This window comes from Ambystoma mexicanum, chromosome 6p (assembly GCF_040938575.1).
Source record: "Ambystoma mexicanum isolate Mex_15411 chromosome 6p, UKY_AmexF1_1, whole genome shotgun sequence".
Taxonomy (NCBI): Eukaryota; Metazoa; Chordata; class Amphibia; order Caudata; family Ambystomatidae; genus Ambystoma; species Ambystoma mexicanum.
Window position 1 is genome coordinate 1,266,885,648 of NC_090935.1, and position 18,054 is coordinate 1,266,903,701.

At 45.7% G+C, this 18,054-nt stretch overlaps 1 protein-coding gene across 5 annotated transcripts in view; it reads left to right on the forward strand.

The window, feature by feature from the left end:
- KDM4C (lysine demethylase 4C) overlaps nt 1-18,054 on the forward strand; it is a 3,084,728-nt gene that overhangs the window by 1,486,771 nt on the left and 1,579,903 nt on the right. The gene's annotated exons all lie outside the window — the stretch shown is intronic.

Consider the following 18,054-nt stretch of genomic DNA (forward strand, 5'->3'; position numbering starts at 1 on the left):
ATAGTTACAAGTGTAATTGATACATACTGTTGTCACAAAAACCAATATGCACGTTCTGATACACAGATGTCGCATACAATCACTAGGGAGAGAGAGTTAGTTGAAGAGGGTTGTTTTTAGTAGTTTGCGGAAAGCTTGGTATGATTTTTCGTTCCTGAGTGCAGTAGGAAGGGCGTTCCAGTTTTTTGGAGCTAGGTGCTGGGAGCTGGAACCCCCTGCTTTACTTCTTTTGAAAGTGGGTACATGGGTCTGGTTAGGTAAGTGTGATCTGGTGGGTCTGGTGGGTCTGGAGGACGCAATGTGGGTGATCCTTTCGACTAGATAGGGTGGGGCGTCAGCGGAGAGGCATCTGTGCGTAATGGCCATGAATTTGAAGAGTATACATTTTTTTATAGGTAGCCAGTGTGCCTCTTTTCTGGCATGGGAGATGTGTTCCCTTTTCGGAATACTTGGGGTTGCTCTTAAGGCGTTGTTCTGAGTGACTTGCATTTATTTATGTTTTTTATCGAAGTGCCCAGGAAGAGGGCATTGCAATAGTCCAGCGTGGTGCCTACTGTGGCTCTGCCTATTGACAGGCAGTTTTTTGTTGAGAGGAAAAGTTTCACGGCATTAATTACCTTGGTGGTGAGTGCAGCAGAAGACGCTATGGCATTTACCTGCCATGACATGGATAGTGTTGAGTCAAGGTGTACTCCTAGGGTTTTTACAGCTGATGAGACTGTGATGGTGGAGTTATCGATTTTGAAGGTTTTGTATTGTGGTGGGAGTTTGTTTAAGGTTTCTTTAGTGCCAACTATGAGGATCTCTGTTTTGTCTCAGTTTGGCATAGGCCATTGGCTGCCATCCAGGTTTGGATGACTGTATAGATCTTGGTTAGTGCAGCGTCATCTTGTTCATAGATGCCTGTGAGTATCGTTGGCATAGTTGGTGTAGGCTGATCTAAGTCATTGAAGAGTGGGAGGGTGAAGATATTGTAGAGTGTGGGGGCAGTGCAGGAGCCTTTTGGGACACCACAGTGGATGGTGGTGGGGGTGGCGCAGGCGGAGTCTGAGAAGACTTTCATGAGTCGACCTTCGAGGAAGGATGTGACCCATGAGATGGCTTGTGGAGAGAAGTGGGCTTCGTTTTTGAGTTGCGTGCCTAAGATGTCATGGTTGACCAGGTCAAAGGCAGCGGGCAGGTCCAGTAGGAGCAGGAGCAGGAGTGCTGTTTTACCTTTGTCCATGATGTCATTGAGTTGTATTTTAAGATCGAGTAGGGCAGACTTGGTCCCGTGTCCTGGGCGGAAGCCCGATTGTCTTTTCCTTAGGATTTGGTTTTCTTCCAGGTATTGTTGGATTTGCGCGTATGCCACCTTGTCCAAGATCTTAAGCAAGAAGGGGACGGTGGTGATCGGTCTATAATTGTTAGCGTTTTCGGGATCTAGGGTGGGTTTTTTGATAAGTGGGCGCACCCACGCTTCTTTTAGGCTGTCTGGAACTGAGTTAGCGTTGAAGGAGGCATTGATGAACGATTTAAGAAACAATGCCAGTGTTTCTACGCAGTCTTTGACTAGTTTGGCGGGGCAGGCATCATCTTTGCAGTTAGAAGGCTTGATTTTTGTTCACAATTTCTATTATCTCTGGTTCGGAGACTTCTCTAAATTTGAATGGCACAATGTTTTTTTTTTTCTTTGACCTCAGACATTATTTCAATGTGGGCGGTTGATAGGAGGTGCTGAGTGAGGTTTTTGTGGTGGACCAGAATTTTATTCTGGAGGAGTGTCAGGATTAGTCAGGCGAGTACAAAGGCAGCGAATATGGCAAGGGAAATGTGCGCCCAGGAACTACGACTCAGGTATGCTAGAACCCAGGAGTGCAAATAGAGTGTGACATCAAAACCAATATATGAAAAGGGATGTGGGGTAAGCACCTGACCGCGAGGAAAGTCGGCAAGCGCCTTACCCCCAATTGCTGTTACAGGTACTGACGGCGCTAAACCCACGTGGAGGGCAAGCAATGACAGGATCTGTGTACTAACACTCTTGATGGTATTACAGAAGGGAACTTAAGAACTGTACTCACGAGGACGAGATAAACCTCTTGAATGTCAGCTAGCCCACGAATCCTGTTGAAGAAACCGGGACCCCGAAAGGCTAGAACAGCAATGGAAGGAAAACTAAATACCTAAGTGGGAATAGTGTCTACAAAATAGTGAGGAAAACATAAGCATTCACACAGGAGCTAGCTACTACCGCACACCACACCTAATAATCAAAGGGAAAATAAATGCAGAAGTGCAGTGGAAAACATGGAATGGATCCTCTAGAAAGTAAGGATCAGGAGCAGGGAAAAACGAAATAACCTATGCAAACTTCTCCCTACCCCTCCAAGGAAAAGACAGGAAACTAAACTAAGAGGAAGGCTAAGGCAAATGGGTAACAGCAGCAAAGGACAGAGTCAAAGAAATATAGAACACAGACAAACTGGGCTGCATCAAAAAGGGGAAAGCACTGAGAATAGCTGCCTGCAAACAGAGGAAAGCAAAAAGGGAATCAAGGGAGCAGAAATCAATTAGCGCATGAATCCGAAATTCAGGGCGGAGGAAACAAGAAAACAGGAACAAGGAAGTAGGTACAAAGGCAAGGAACCAGGGACTAGTCAAAAACAGGAACACTGCAAACGATGACCAGCGCTGGACTGAAGTAAGACTGAGGCTTTTAAAGCTGCTAAACGAGCACACCCCTCAGGCGTGCTGCCTGCTGCACCTGCAGCCACAGGTGTTGCCTATCCTCCACCCAGCCTTGTGCTGCAAGGGAGGAGACGAAGCAGTGAGTCAGGCATTCTGGGAAGGAGGAGGTGAAGCAGTGAGCCAAGGCATTCTGGGAAACATAGTCATTTGATTTAAGTAACATGCTGGCTGCCAGAGAGGAGATGAAGCAGTGAGCCAGGCATTCTGGGAAGCAGGAGGTGAAGCAGTGAGCCAAGGCATTCCGGGAAACATAGTCATTTGGTTAAAGAAGCATGCTGGCTGCCAAAAACCTGGAATGGATCCGGAAGGGAAGTAGCTGGGAAAATAGGGATTTAGCGCTCCCAAATCATCACAGCACTGTAGCATAAAGTTCGGAGGAAAAGTCCAGTAGGGAATACACCCCAAATCATGCCCCCAAATGGTGGGAACGGGAGCGAAGGGAGCGAGTCGTGACAAGGAGCTCAATTTTGTTAAGGAGGGCGGACTCTATGGTGTTGCACCAGGCTTGATCTTTAACGATCTCTTGAGACTTGGTGGCAGGTGTGGATAGTTCCTTGAATATGGCGAAGAACTCTTTAGATTCTGAGCTGGCATTGGAGATGCTGTCGTTATAGGAAGTGGACTTAGCTGTAATGATGGCTTTTTTATATTGGGTGGCCAGTGATTTATAAGAGGTTAGTGCGGAGGCGTGGGATAGCTTTGCCAAGAGTTCAGTGCTTTTTTTGTGTGTAGTTCTTTTAGTTCTGCTGAGAACCAAGTGTTGGAGAGTTTGACATTTTTGGAGTGTTTCTTTTGGAGAAGGGCGATGTCTATAGCTGTACTGATAGTGGATTTGTAGATGTCTGCCAGTACTGCAGGGTCTAGGGTGTTGAGAGGTTGTTAGTAAGAGTGTTTAGATACAGTAGGATCCTTTCTTTAGTAAGGTTGCTGGTGCTTCTTGCCATGGCTGGTGGTGCAGGGCTGAGTTTTTTTCTCTGTGCTTGCGGGGGTGGGGATGAAGAAGTGAATAAGCAAATGGTCCGACCAAGGGGTGGGTGTGATGGAGCTGATATCGATGCTGGAGTTATGGTCCGCTACCCAATCCAGTGTGCGTCCTTTTCAGTGCGTAGAAGCAAGGATTTTGAATCCCAGGTTGAGATCACCTAGGAGGATAGTTTTAGTGGTTGTTTTTAGGTTTTCAGCTAGGAGGTGGGTAAGGTTTTCATGGAAGTCAGATATGGGGCCTGGAGGGCGGTATACTAGGTTGATGGTGATGGTGGAGTTCGCTGATAGTGAGATCTTAGCAGTGAGGGAGTCAATATTGTCTCTGAGTTCCGATGAAGATTGTCTTATTTCTGAGTGTTCTTTGACTATGAGGGCTACTCCCCCGCCTGTAGTTAATGGTCTGTCCTGTCTGAGGATGGTGTACCCTGGTTGGATAGCTAATGAGAGGGCAAGGCCAGCGGCACTGTAAAGCCAGGTTTCCGTAATGGCTAAGATGTCGAGGTTGAGGTTGGTTAGGAGGTCATGGATTTCTGTGGCGTGGGCGGGAAGGGAGTGGGCATTGATCAGAGCACATTGCAAGTTGCAGGGTGTCATGGCGGTTGACTGTCCTTTTTTGCTTGTGGATGTCTCCATACTAGTGGCTGGAGGTGACCGCTTGTGTTTACTATGTACGTTAGGGTTGGTGTCATTTTTAGGGGGGGGTCTGTGGCCTGGTGGTTGCGAAGGTTGGCAGGTAGGGTTTCCGCAGAGACCTAGTGTTCGGTTTCTGGAGCTGGTGTTTCTTGGGCGTGTTGTGTAGGTGGGGGTAGGTTTCACCTGGTTCACTTGTGGGTTGGGCTTGGTGAAGAAGGATGGGAGGAGGGGGGTCGGAGGGATGAATGCTGAAGGGGGTGCGAAGTTGGCCATGTTATGACGAGGGGTGTGCATGGATCAATAGTGATTTATACGGGTTTGGAGATGGTAGCAACCTAGTTGTGGTCAGTAGTGCGGGGGCAGAACATCCCGTAGCAATCACTTTGGGCGTAGGGCTGCTATCAATGCAGTAACAAATCAATTTGGGCATAAGTCAGCAATCAATTTGGGCATAAGGCAGCAATCAATGCAGTAACAATCAATTTGGGCGTAGGGCAGTAATCAGTGCAGTAACAATCAATTTGGGTGAGAGGCAGCAATCAATTTGGGCGTAAGGCAGCAATCAATGCAGTAACAATCAATTTGGGCATAAGGCAGCAGTCAATTTGGGCGCAAGGGCAGCAATCAATGCAGTAACCATCAATTTGGGTGAGAGGCAGCAATCAATGTGGGCGTAGGGCAGCTATCAATGCAGTAAAAATTAATTTGGGCGTACGGCATTAAACATTAGCTAGCAGTGGCAACAGGCCTCATAATCATTGATCCAAGATACATGGTGTCATGAAATCGGCTGACGTGAGCAACCGGACCCATAAAATGTTATTGCCAAGATACAGTACTGGAAGTGGATATGTAGAAGCACGTTCGTGTGGAGTAAGTAACTGTGCACACAAATATCGTAATAGCAGCAAGTGATGACGAAAAGCAAGGTATCGTATATTTGGTTGACAATAACAGTGAGCCCGTAGAATGCAATAACTTTAGTTGGCAGTATCACTAACAATGACCCCCTAAAAGGAGTATAGGCTACCTGGGATGCATTAATGAGTTGAGTATTGTGGCATAAAGTAATGTTAGAGTACAGATAGTGTGCCGTTAGGTTTTAGGGTTAGAGGCAACTTTAGTGTCAATGGCGAATCTCAGACGTAGTGCAGCCAGGCCACTTTAACTCTGACGAGTGATGAGTGCTCAGTCTACTGAGGGCACAACAAAAATGCGCTGGGGAGCGTATGAAGTACTCGCGTAGCTTGAGTGGGTTATAGTGCGGCAGAGTGCCAGGGCGACGGCAGGACAGGCACAAACAGGCCTGTGCCTTTAGAAGGGGTGCCTTAACAGGAAGGCTCGGCTGACGCCTTCCGGCGCTGCCCTCTGCAGAATAAAGAACGGCTGGCCAATTTGCGGCAGGCACGGCTGCTAGGCAACCGGGGAAGCAGCAACATAGGCCGCCATCTTGCTGAGGCTCCTCGTGTCGGGGGAAGCAAAACAGGCCCCAAATTGAAATACGATGGCTGGATGGGACACACACGGGCTGGTGAAGGTAAGGTGTAGAGTGCTCCAACATGCACTTGGCTTTACAGGGCTGCTGCTTGAGGCGGGTCGCAACGTCGTTTTTTAGTTCTACTGGATCAGCTGTGAAACGTTGCAGGCTGGGCTCCTTCCCACCTGGGGCGTCACGGGACAATGAGCACACTCAGTACAACTCCATAGAATGCTCTTACACAAGTGTATATCAAGAATACATTTATTATAGGCATTTATAACTAAACATTAATAAACCACAGTGTTAATGAACCACACATGCCTTACAGCTATGTAACATATATACAAATGTGTTTTGCCCAATGCGGATAAAGGAGAGAACACAACCATGACCTGTAACAGAAGCGGTAAGTAAACACAATTATCACATTAGGCAGTTCTTCAAAGTTGATCCCTAGCTTATGCAGTCCAGCCCTACGAAGTGGGGAGCCTTGTGCTCAAAAGCACAGCAGTGCATTAACAACACGCGGTTGTGCGTAAGAGCGAAAGCAGGTCCTCTTCAGGGAACTGCAGTTCAGGAAGGGGGTTGAGGTAATGAAGAATAAAGCCCTATTATTTGGGGAGGGTCTACCCTTGCAGGTAGATCGACCTTTGGAGTTCGGCAATAGCTGTCAAGCACAGGCTAGCCCAGCTAAGGTGAGTATCTTTTCAGGGATTCTCATGCGTAAAAACAAATGGCTGTGCCAGTGGGCTACTGGTAAGTGATGCAAGCACTCACCGACCCTCGACACAGTCCGGGCCAAACTTTGCCAGTTTAGTCTAGGTCGCTTATAGATTTAACCCCTGCAATTGCATGTCGCTCTGGCTCTCAGCGGCAATGGGACGACCCTCTGTGGTGGCACAGTAGCCTTTTCTCTGCGCTCGAAGAAGAAAGGAAGACTGTTCCAGTGCAGCACGTCTCAGGCCACAGGGGGGGCAGGTCTGTAGGCACTTAAAGCTGTCGTCACCACAGCGGGGCGACACAGGGACAAAATGATTGCGGCGTGGCACACTCTCATAAATCGTGACCTAGAGGAGGTAGGACAACATTTTGGCAGGAGAGGGCCCAGCACCACAAGTAAGCGATTCCCAAAGTCTTGAGTCCCAACTCGGAACGACAGCGCTCCTATACGATACTTCGGGTTCAAGCTATTCAGTTCGCTGGATGGCCCAGGAACACTTCCAAAGAGGCTATTTGCGAGGGTAACCAGGAGGTTCAGAGAGTAGCTCGACCCAGTACTCCCAAAGGGTCAAATCACCCTTGCAGGCCTTCTTGGTTTGATGCAAAAGCAAGGGTCCAACGGGATGACAGGTGGATAAGGGTGCCAAACCTTCCTGGACGTCTGCGCGGTTCCATGGGTCTGCTCTTTCATTTCAGGATACTTGGCTCCTTCTGTAGTTCATTGTGAACTTCAGTTGATCGACCTGGAATGGATGCAGAGCCCTTCTCTTATCCAAGATTTGTTTCGTGCTCAAATCTGGGATAGCCAATGGAAGATCTGCTCTCTTGCATGCATGCCAGGCGTGGTCCAATCCTGGCCCACAGTGCTTCCAGTCATTCAGGCCTAGCAGACATATTGGCACCAGTAGTGTGGATTGGGACCAGACAGTCCCAACCCACCGCTTCCTGAGCACTAGCACACGTGACATGCAAGAGCCCGCGAACGATCCGGTTTTCGCAGGAGTCTGCATGCCCAAATAAGGAATACCCGGGTCTCTCGACCTGGGGGATGGCAAAGGGACAAAATGGCCAAAGGACAGAACAAAAGACTGTGGCACAGCCATTTTCGGCACTGGCCACAGTCTTGGGCCAAGCGTGGTAAACGTGATATGGTCCATAAAAACGAAGTAAAAATACTTTAAAAGTAAGCTGCTGCCACCAGTTCATCATAGGCACACTTGTACAAACACCAACAAATCTGTAGAGGGTGGCTAGGGCCATAAAACAAAAGGACCGCTATCCACGGTACTGTAAATTACTTGGAACATAGATAAAAAGTTACCAAGAAATGGCAACGTAGTCAAAGACTAAGGGAAACATAATTTCCCAGTACTGACAGCCTGAAGGATTTGTCAGTTTCCCCAGAACAAATGAGCAAATGCCCAGAGGAGTGTGCTCATCTGGAAAAATTCAGGTTAGGTAAGCCAAACAAAAGCAGGTGGAGTGTGGCAGGAGTGTGTTGCCTGTGGACCCAGCTCAGCGACAGTGTTTTTTTCAGCTCCATTGCTGTGGGAGGAGCAGAATTGCTAAAACCCCTGACCAGACGCGGAGCGTGGCAGGAGTGTGTTGCCTGTGTTCCCTGGGGGCCGTGGGCTGTGGAGCAGCAAAGGGACATGCCAGGGAGAACGGGTATTCTGCTGACCCGTGCTTAGCTGAGGCGAGTGGAGCACGGCGAAATCACCACAGGAAGAAGGAACCACCATCTCCATGGAAACGTGGTGAGTTCTCTTGAATCTTGCTCACCCCCTTCACCCCCGTCTATGAGCCTCCTTACACCCCTACACAGAGAAATGATTGGCGAAAATAAACAATGTTGCAGTCATTTACACGCGAGAGAGAAGGCGGGTGATCCGCGGGTCGAGGGCTTGGACGCTTGCCAGCCAAAGGTTCTTATGAGAAGGCAGACCTTCTCAGTTTATCCCCCGAACCAGTTAGTGACATAGAAGCACTCGAAGCCTTGGAAGCTTCAGAGCAGTTGCTCCGCCCCTCGTGCTCCATGGACCAGCGTGATCCCCGAAGTACGCCGATAAAGACAGTACAAACAAACATCCCCAGTGAAGCAATCCGCAAAACAAAGGAAAACAAAGTTGCTAAACTCACCGCGTGCGGGTTCCCGGAGCCGGAGCCGGGAGCTGCTGTGGGTCTGACGACGCCGGCGGTGAGAAGGAGGGAGGCGGAGTCACGAGTGGAGTGGTGGGGTAGGCGTAGGGAGTGACTAACTTTGAGCAACATTGTGGCCGGTCCAGCCCGGCAGTGGAGCATTGGAGAGAGTCTTCAAACAAGAGAGACATCGTTGCTCAGCCAGAGTTAGGCGAGCTAAGTGAGGCAGAAGTGGAAGCCAATACAAGTGTCCTAGAAGGAAATAAAACCGCAGATCCCCTCGTTCAGCCAACGCCAAATAAGCCAAACATCCGTACACTGAAAATGCTGGCGTGGAAGAAGGTCGAGGAAGTAAATAAAATTGAAATGGAGAAAGAAAATTCTAGGAGGGTAAACGACAAAGAGAATGAACACAGAAACCCGCCGCGTATTGACTCAGAGAATCTCAAACAGAGGATGGGTTTGCCTCAATACACATCCATAAGTATCCAAATAAGTACGACCAGAGCCAAAGACTGCCCAGAGATGAAACCAATGCACCCAAAGTGGGGAATCACACCCCTAATGAGCGCTCAAAGATCCATAAGAAAACAAAACAAGTGGGTGTGGAGGCCCACACAAGGGCACTCATCTTCAGATGACATGAGAGGAGTAACCCATTTGAAGGGGGGGGATTCAACACTCCTAAAAAAGAACAGTCTAGCACCCACTTACGAACAAATAGAGGCGGAAACATGGTTACCTGCCTCCGCATCTAGTTTATAACATGAGAACTCCGTAAATCTTCAATTGCAACCTCGACAATATTCTATTGCAATAGCGGATCAAGTGATCAGAGATCTGGCAATCCTGGATGCAAAGATGGCGATACCGATCCCGCTGTCATCAAGCAGCAGAGTGCAAGGGGTGGTCGAAGTGAATAAAATCAATTACGCACACAGAGGCATATCCCCTCCAACCATGGCGGCTCCAAGCCATCAATGGCGAAGTTGAATGAGGCAAGAAAAGAAGGTCAACCAAAAAGGATCCGTCATGAAGCCAGCTCTGAGAGTGAATTCCATCACTCGCAGAAACCTTCTAAAAACCTAAGAATAGAGAACAATATGTCAAAAACTGATATCGCAGAACAGGACTAGTGGCCCGTTCCAGAGGGATGAATCATCATCAGCATCATCAACTACGGAGACTGACTCAGAAAGATCAATCGAAGTCCAGCAGAAGGACAACATTTTAAAGTTGCTCTCCAGGAAAGAACAGGATGGGATGATGGCTTCTAAGGCAGTAATCGAAAAGGTAGTGAATGAACTACGGCCGATCCTGATGTCAGCTACAACAATTGCGGTAGCTCCCCTGACAAAACTATACGAGTAACTAAATGACACCTGTAAGGACCAAAACACTTTGATTGCCCTACTGAATGCTAAATTGATAAAATTAGAAAGTGACCTGTTCGAAATGGCCTTGCAAAACAAAATGACACGTCGTGAAAATGAACAATTGACATCTGTCCTGATAGAAGCGCTAACAAGTAACGCTGAGGACAAACGTTTGTTACCAGAGGTCACAAAAGAAGCCTTAACAATACTAAATAAAGAGCAGGCTAGAAGAATAGCGCTCGTCAGTACCCAAGAACTGAGAGACAAAGCTCAAGATCACGAACAGCTTCAAGCAGGTCCCGACGTTCAAGAGAATCAAAACCAGCTGGAACAATTTAATGGTATAGTTCTCACCAACGCAACTCCATGTGATAAACAAGACAGGAGTGTGGATCCCAATAAAGGTGGGACAAAGCCCGCCCCAAGTACCGAAAGCCTTGACAAAGTGAGAGAGGAGTGTGAATCAAAAGGACTAGCCTGCCGTACAGATGGCAACAGCCCCTGCAGAGGTGACGTAAGTGAGCAGCCGGAGCCCCCTCGTAGCTCCAGTGAGGAGGCGATGTCTGAGATTCCAACAAAGGGGTCTAGCCCCCCCATCAAGTGTAACATCATAGGCTCCCAACATAACCCCAGTGAACGGGGAGAGCGCCCCAATGGGAATCCTGCCAAAGCAGTCGCTGCAAAAAGAACAAAAATGCAAAAAGCACATCATACTTTTTTAGAAACATTAAGGCCTTGAATGTGACAATCAATAATACTGAGTTGAATAGGGAGGCGGTCAACAGGAAGGGTGCTGATGATCGAATGAAAATCCACGTACCCGAGATGATCGCTCCAATAGAGAAGTGTGATCAGAACAAGAGGACGGATGCAGGCAGTGATCGAGAGTGACGGGGAAGAATTGATGAATATGTCAGTATATAACATCCACGATGATCAAGACGAAGAGATGACAAACGATGAGGAGCTGATGCCATTGGAAAACGTGGAGTCTTTTGTACTTTCGAGACAAAAACACCTGAGATTGGCAATCCGAAGGATGAATTACCGACTAAAAGAGTGATTAGTCTAATTGCCTCACCAGAAAAAAGGATAGAGGCGCAACCTAGTGGCAGTGAAGCAGACTCTCTGAACGTAAAACCCTTCTACACGATAGAAGAAAAACTGAAACGAAGCTTGTTGAAAAACATGGTGGATTCTGAAAAGAGCATAAAAAAGGCAGTCATTGGTGAAAACACAATGCCGGTGCAATTTACGAAGGAAGTTCCCCAGCAAATGTGTAATAAAAATCCAGCAGCAGCTCTAGCAAAAAGAGCTGAGGTCCAGCAGGGTGGTCGGAGAGTGACAAAGACTGACTTTCAAGATTATGAAAGATCCAAGAGGGCAAATTTGCCCTTCAGATTGCTGATTGAAAGAATTGAGCCAAAAAAGGCCGACCAACCGTTAAACAGAAATCTGGTGCTACAACTTTTTCACTTCATCCCGGCCTTATGGGCAATCAAGAGTGCTGAAATAATTTGTGTAGAACTGATAAACGAATTTGGCCGTGCAAGCGCACTGTTACACTTTGAGTCTCTAAAGATAACTCAACAAGTGATGATGTGCGAAAGACTACTAACAGAAGCGGGATTTCAGATCTACAAAGTAGATAATGCCTTATCGCCCACGAGTATACCATCCAAGAACAACTCTATTGTTAATACTCAAAACTGTGAAAGGGGCGGGAGACAGAGAAAGAAATCTGTGAAAGGGCAAATCAGGGACGATGAGCCTGCATGGGGTGATGAGCCTAAAGTTAAAAAAATTGAAATCACAGTGCCCAATACACCAACGGCTATTGGAGTTCACAGCTCTGCAACAAACAAGGAGTGCAGCATGGACGAGGAAAGAAAATGGGCATGGTTAGCGAAGGCCGTAAACGAACCCCCGAGAAGCTAATGCCAAGACGAACGAAATCAGGTTACATGGGCAACCTGGAACACCAGGGATTTTGCACACCTAGGAGTCCGCTCAGCAGAGGTACTTCGAACATGTGACGGCTTATGTTTACAAGAAACATGGTTGTCCAAATGCCCATGTTTTGAAGGCTTTGAGGTCGCAGTGAACCCCGCGGTAGTCCAGAAGAAGGGCCACCCTATGTCATGTCAGCTCATATTAGTCAATCGCAACTGTGGATTTGGTATACAATCTACGAGAAATTTGTCATCGAATATTCAATATGCAAAGTTGGAGTCAAACCCCTCGATGGGTATACAGAAAAAAACATTCCACATTTTTAATATCTATTGGAACCATCAGGACCCAAAACAAGAAAATCTAATGGACGAGCTTCTGGACGCTGTGGATAGTGTGATGGCAAACAACCCTGAGCTGAACATGGTGATATGCAGCGATCTCAACTTAAAACTAATATAAATAGGGGCAAAGAAACCAGTGAATGTGAAAGTTCCAATAAAAGAGTTAAAAATGAAAAAAAACCTGGCTAGAAGAAATGGACGATCGGTCCCTGAACATGATGAATGGGAATACAAAGAGAGACATCCCCTCAGTTGAAACGTGGGAGAGAGGAACACAAAAGTCAATTTTAGACTACTTCTTTGTAACGTAAGTAATGGTAGCCGAAACTACAACGCTGAAAGTGATAAAGACCTCTCAAAGCAACCACAATTTGGTATCCCTTATCTGGAATCAAACAATTCCCATGAAAAAACCACAGCTGAACCTGAATCCAGTTCTCAAAATAAACATCCGATTGAGTACCGTGAATTCATGGAAATTTACAGACTGGTATCTAAAGGCCCGGGGAGGCTTCAATACAATAAACATACATTTGAAAAACTGCCGTAAAATTAGAACTGGAAATAAGGTAGACCAGTCACTAAAAATAAGATCATTGAAGAGCAAATATAGGAATTGGGTGAAAATCTTTAGAGCAATGTTGGAGCAAAAAGACGCTGAACTGATGTAAAAGACACTTGCGCAAAGAAACTCCAGAGGTTTCTGGTCGCTGATGAATGAAGCGGATAATCTGGAAAAGGCGGTGATCAAAAACATGGTAACAGAAAGCCAGTGGGAAGCTCACTACAGTTGTTTGTCTGAAAAAATAATGTCGACCGAATCTCCTGATTTCCCTAAGATACAATCCTGGGACCCGATATTCGAACACATTGACATAAAGGAGTGTATTCGAAAATGTAGTGCCTCACGTGCAGCGGGTCCAGACGGCCTATCAAATCATAGGTTGAAAGAAAACGTCGAAGAATGGACAGACTTCTGTCACACGCTATTCAAAAATATTACACGAGAAGCGCGAATATCACTTGCATGAAAAGAGGGCATAATCGTACCCATTTTTAAAAAAGGATGTCGAATGGAGCCAACGAATTATCGGCCGATAGCCCTGCTAGATGTGGTGGGAAAAATCTTCGCCACCCTGCTATTACAGAAGCTGTCCGTTTTGCTGAAAGCAAGCAAAGCAACTGATATTAGACAAACTGGTTTTGTAAAGGGAGTAGGGTGCAGCCTGACTCTCCTTTTGCTCAATCTATTAAAAATGGAGGCGATCCGCTCAGGTCAGAAAGTATACCTAGCACTAATTGATCTTGCACACGTTTTTGATGGAGTGGATCGCGAAACACTCTAGCTGAACATAAAAAAGCAGGGATGTCCCACTAGTCTTATATTGGCGATAAGAGGGCTGTACTCACAAACTACGGTGAAGATCCGGCTAGACAATCAAGGCCACCATTCAAAGGCAATACCAACTGCCCGAGGAATAAAACAAGGGTGCCCCTTGGGTGCAACGCTGTTTAATTTTTACATTTCTGAAGTGGGAAAAGCGTTTGACATACGACGTACACCACCCACATTGAACAGGACTCATATTAGCTGGCTCCTGTATGCACACGATATCGTGTTATTAGTCCTTACACCGATAGCTCTGCAACGGAATCTTACAGCACTGAAAGCCTACACTGAGAAGATGGGCCCAGAAGTGAATACAGCTAAATCAGAGATCCTGATCCTCAAATCTAAAAGGAGCATCCCTGGAAAAAAAGAACATTTCACTGGACGTTGGGAAGGGAACAACTAGAAAAAAGTAAAGAGCTGCAGATACTTAGGAGTTTACATCAACTCAAGTTTATGTGATGAACCAATGGCAGTTAAAACACTAAGTAAATGCAAGCAACTAACAGCACAAGCATTGGTGGTACATAGTAAATATGGGAAATTCTCATCAAGGCCCGTGATTAACTTTCACAAAAGCAAAGTAGTTCCAGCACTAATCTTTGGAGCGGAAAGCATGTTCGGCTGTGCCTATGAGATCTGGTCTCGCAGTGAGGGCATGTTCTGGAAAAAGATTCTGAGAATACCAGCAAGCTATCCAGCGGCCTTTGCCCTATACGAAGTAGGTGTGGTGACCCTGAATGCTAGAATCACATGGAACATACATGTTCTCATTATATGGCAAGACAATTGAAACCTCAGTACCCCAATTTGAGTTACTGGCAGAGCAAGAGTCAGCGCGGAGCTAGCCTATACTTCAGCAATGGAGATCAAATTGTAGAAAGATCCTGAAGGATTTAGGGGCAGATGTCAAGATGTTGATAACTAACCCGAACGCTGTAAAAAAGAAACTCCTCGAACACGATTGGATCAGGACATTAGAGAAAAGAAGCTCCCACAAATGCATGGTAAACAGCCCACTAGAAGGGTGTTAATCAGACATTTCAATATATTTCAATATATGGAAATGTTTCTGTGCAAAATTCTAAGAAGATACTACCTGAGATTCAGACTGAATTTGTACGAAACAAGAGAAGTTAACAGCCACAGAAGGGAATTGAAGGGCAAAGAAGTGAAATGTTGTTTCTGCCAAGACGATAATGAAACACTGAAGCACCTGGTACTGTTTTGCTCAGAGCTTAAATACTTACAAACTAAACATTTGATCCAAGAAAGAAACCTGGTTGCAACATACAGTGCAGAAGATTGGTGGTACGCTTACATTGTAGTTCCCACAAAAAATTGTCACTGGCACTTGCTTTTCAAGAAACTCAGGAGCAGTCGTCGGGATGCAACAAGAGAGCAACATGAATCTAGCGAAATCATAACAAATTACTTGCTGCTTGATCTGGAGTAAACCCCGGAGATAAGAATTGAAAACCAAGGAATTGTGAGATGTTTGTTTTCGAAGCTACGTATGATTATGTATGCAGTAAAATATCAAGTTTTTAAAAAAATTCAAAAGTTTGTATAAACTAAATGAAAAAAAATAAATAAAAAATAAAGCAACAAGTTTGGGGCGGGGCATAAATGGAGGGAAATCTTTCCTGACTAGTCAATTGAAAAGGGGCTAAATCTTTAGCCGCTGTGGTGAAAACTGTGGTTAATCTGGCGATGGCAGATGGTGCAGGGCAGTCGTATTCCGTCATACTATAATAAGAAATAATCTTAGTAGTCAAGTTTATAGGTTCAACTCTCCTCCAGTTTCATTGATAGATTTTAATAGGTTGATTAAACTGTTAGGAATTTCCAGGGAACTGGATTTTAAAAGTAAGCACATGGTGAGCTGACATGTCAAAAAGTGACTAGAAAAAACACATACCTATTGCAAAGATGCACAAATAAGATCTACTGTATGCCCTTTCGTGTGGGTAGGCCCTAGCACCTGTTCTAATCGCAAATTGTTCATGCCTGCTAGAAAGGAACTAACAACCAGGTTAGATTCAACCTGGGGGCAGAGATTGAAATCCCCTAAAACGCACATTTCTTTGGTGTAGAAACAGTTCCGAAATGCCGTTAAGAAAGGCTTTTCCAAAAACCGATAAATTAAAAGGAGGGCGATACTCCAGAAGAAAATGACAGACTAAAGAAGCATTCATTATAATCCTCACTAGCATATACTTCATCTCTGCATCTATAGACACAGTCAGTAGAGAACGGGTATACTCAGGGACGTCATTTAGGGGTTGCCAGGGTCGCAACTGCGACCTCTGAGGTCTCGCTTGCGACCTCTGTGGTCACCCTTGTGACCTCTAGAAAAAAAAGTTTGTTTTTTTTTCTTTTTTTGTAATGTGAGCTCATGGACTGTGGCCAACACCATGTGGCTCTTTAGTTCTGGAGTGGCTGGCTTTCTTATTGAAGCCCCTTAAAAAAAAGAAGAAAAAGAAGGAAAGGGGTGACACAAGTTTAACACTTTCAGCACTGACCCTAAATAAGAAAGATTAGGAATATCAAATAATGTGGAATTCTATACAATCATTGCTAGACTCATTAAAGGTTTATTTCAGGCACACTTCAGGGGGTGAGTCACTGATTTAGTCTGTTCTTAAACGCCTCAACTCAGCCTTTCATCCTTCTGAGGTCGATAAATGAGTACCAACACAGGTTGGGTGATATTGGCTGTATATTTTTTTTATATAAAGCGCTTAAGCGTAAGTGCTATATAATAACACATCATTATCATTTGGTCATGGACGTCTGCTTGCATTCACAGTAATTTGGTAATATGGGCCTATACACACTGATCTTAACGATACAGATGGCGATCCATTCTTGTATGAAATGTACATAACATTATAGTGATATCGTAACCATATTTTTTGTAGTGTACAATGCTATGTGATAGCACTCCCTGTTTTGTCAACGGGTGAAAGGTCGCGTTCCAATGCATCCCGCGATATCAATTCGGGGTGGGTCAAATGACATCACTTCCTGTGATGTCACCAGGGGGGGTCAAGGGTCGTGTGATGTCACTTCCACTACCCCTGGCATTTTGGTGAAATTACGTCCCTGGGTATACTCAGTCCTGTATATCAAAGCTAGCCCTCTGCCTGGGTTGAGCGAGTCTCTATCAGCATGGAGCATAGCATACTTGGGAGTGAATACGAATGCCAGCATTCAGGAATAAATTTGACATAAGACGTAAAATGGAGATAGCAGTGGCACAAGCTTCCATTATTAATAGGAAATATGGAAGATTTGCATGCTTGCCTGTTATTACATTTTATAAGCAAAAAGTAGTCCCTAACGTCATCTATGGGGCTGAGACAAAGATGGTCGCACATAGGCTCGATTGGGAGAGATTGGCGGGGTCGTTTTTGAAAGGGTATTAGCCCTCCCTCCAAGCTTACCGATTCAGATTATTTGGTTTGAATTGGGCTTATTATCTTTAGAAATCATGACTACCTGACGTTCTTCAGCATTATTTAGAAAATGTATTTTAAGTCAGCAATCCAGAAATTCCTTATTACTACTAGTTGCCCAGGTGTTAAGAGGTCAAATGGATAACATGGAAGGACTGTCAAGGGGTGATGACAGCTGCCGATATTACTTTAGAATGACTAATGACAAATCCAGATTGTGCAAAATGGAAGCTATGGTACTATGGGCCTCATTACGAGGTGGACGGAATGGGTTTAACAACACCGGTAATGGTGCTGGTAAACCCATTCCGCCCTATTACGAGGTTCCCTTGCGGGACCCGTTCAGAATGTCTGGTCAGACCAGATGTCATTTGCGGGTCCCGCAAGGGGACCAGGGAGCTAATAACGAGCACGTTATTAGCTTCATCCCCATTCCCATTGAGCCCTATGGGGGCTCGAATGGGAATGGGGATGGGTTTTCTGAATGAAGAATTATTGGGTCCTCCAAGGTTGGAATGACCTGGTAATTCCTCATTCAAGGAACCCGGACCCTGACCCGAGTTTGGAGGCAGCCATGGCGCTAATAGCACCATGGCTACCTCCAAACTCGTAATGAGGCCCAATGACTCGAGAAGAACTTGGGAAGAATGTAATGAGTATACATTGTTTAAAACTGGATATTTTGTAATGAAGCCTATGAATCAGATCCCTTAAGTCTCTGTGAAACAAATAACATATGTTGTTTTTCAGGTTTCATTTTAATCTGTGGCTAACTAGGGAAGCAGCGAAGGTGTAGATTTAGTAAGGATATTAATACAACTGAGGCATTGAGGCATGAGATATG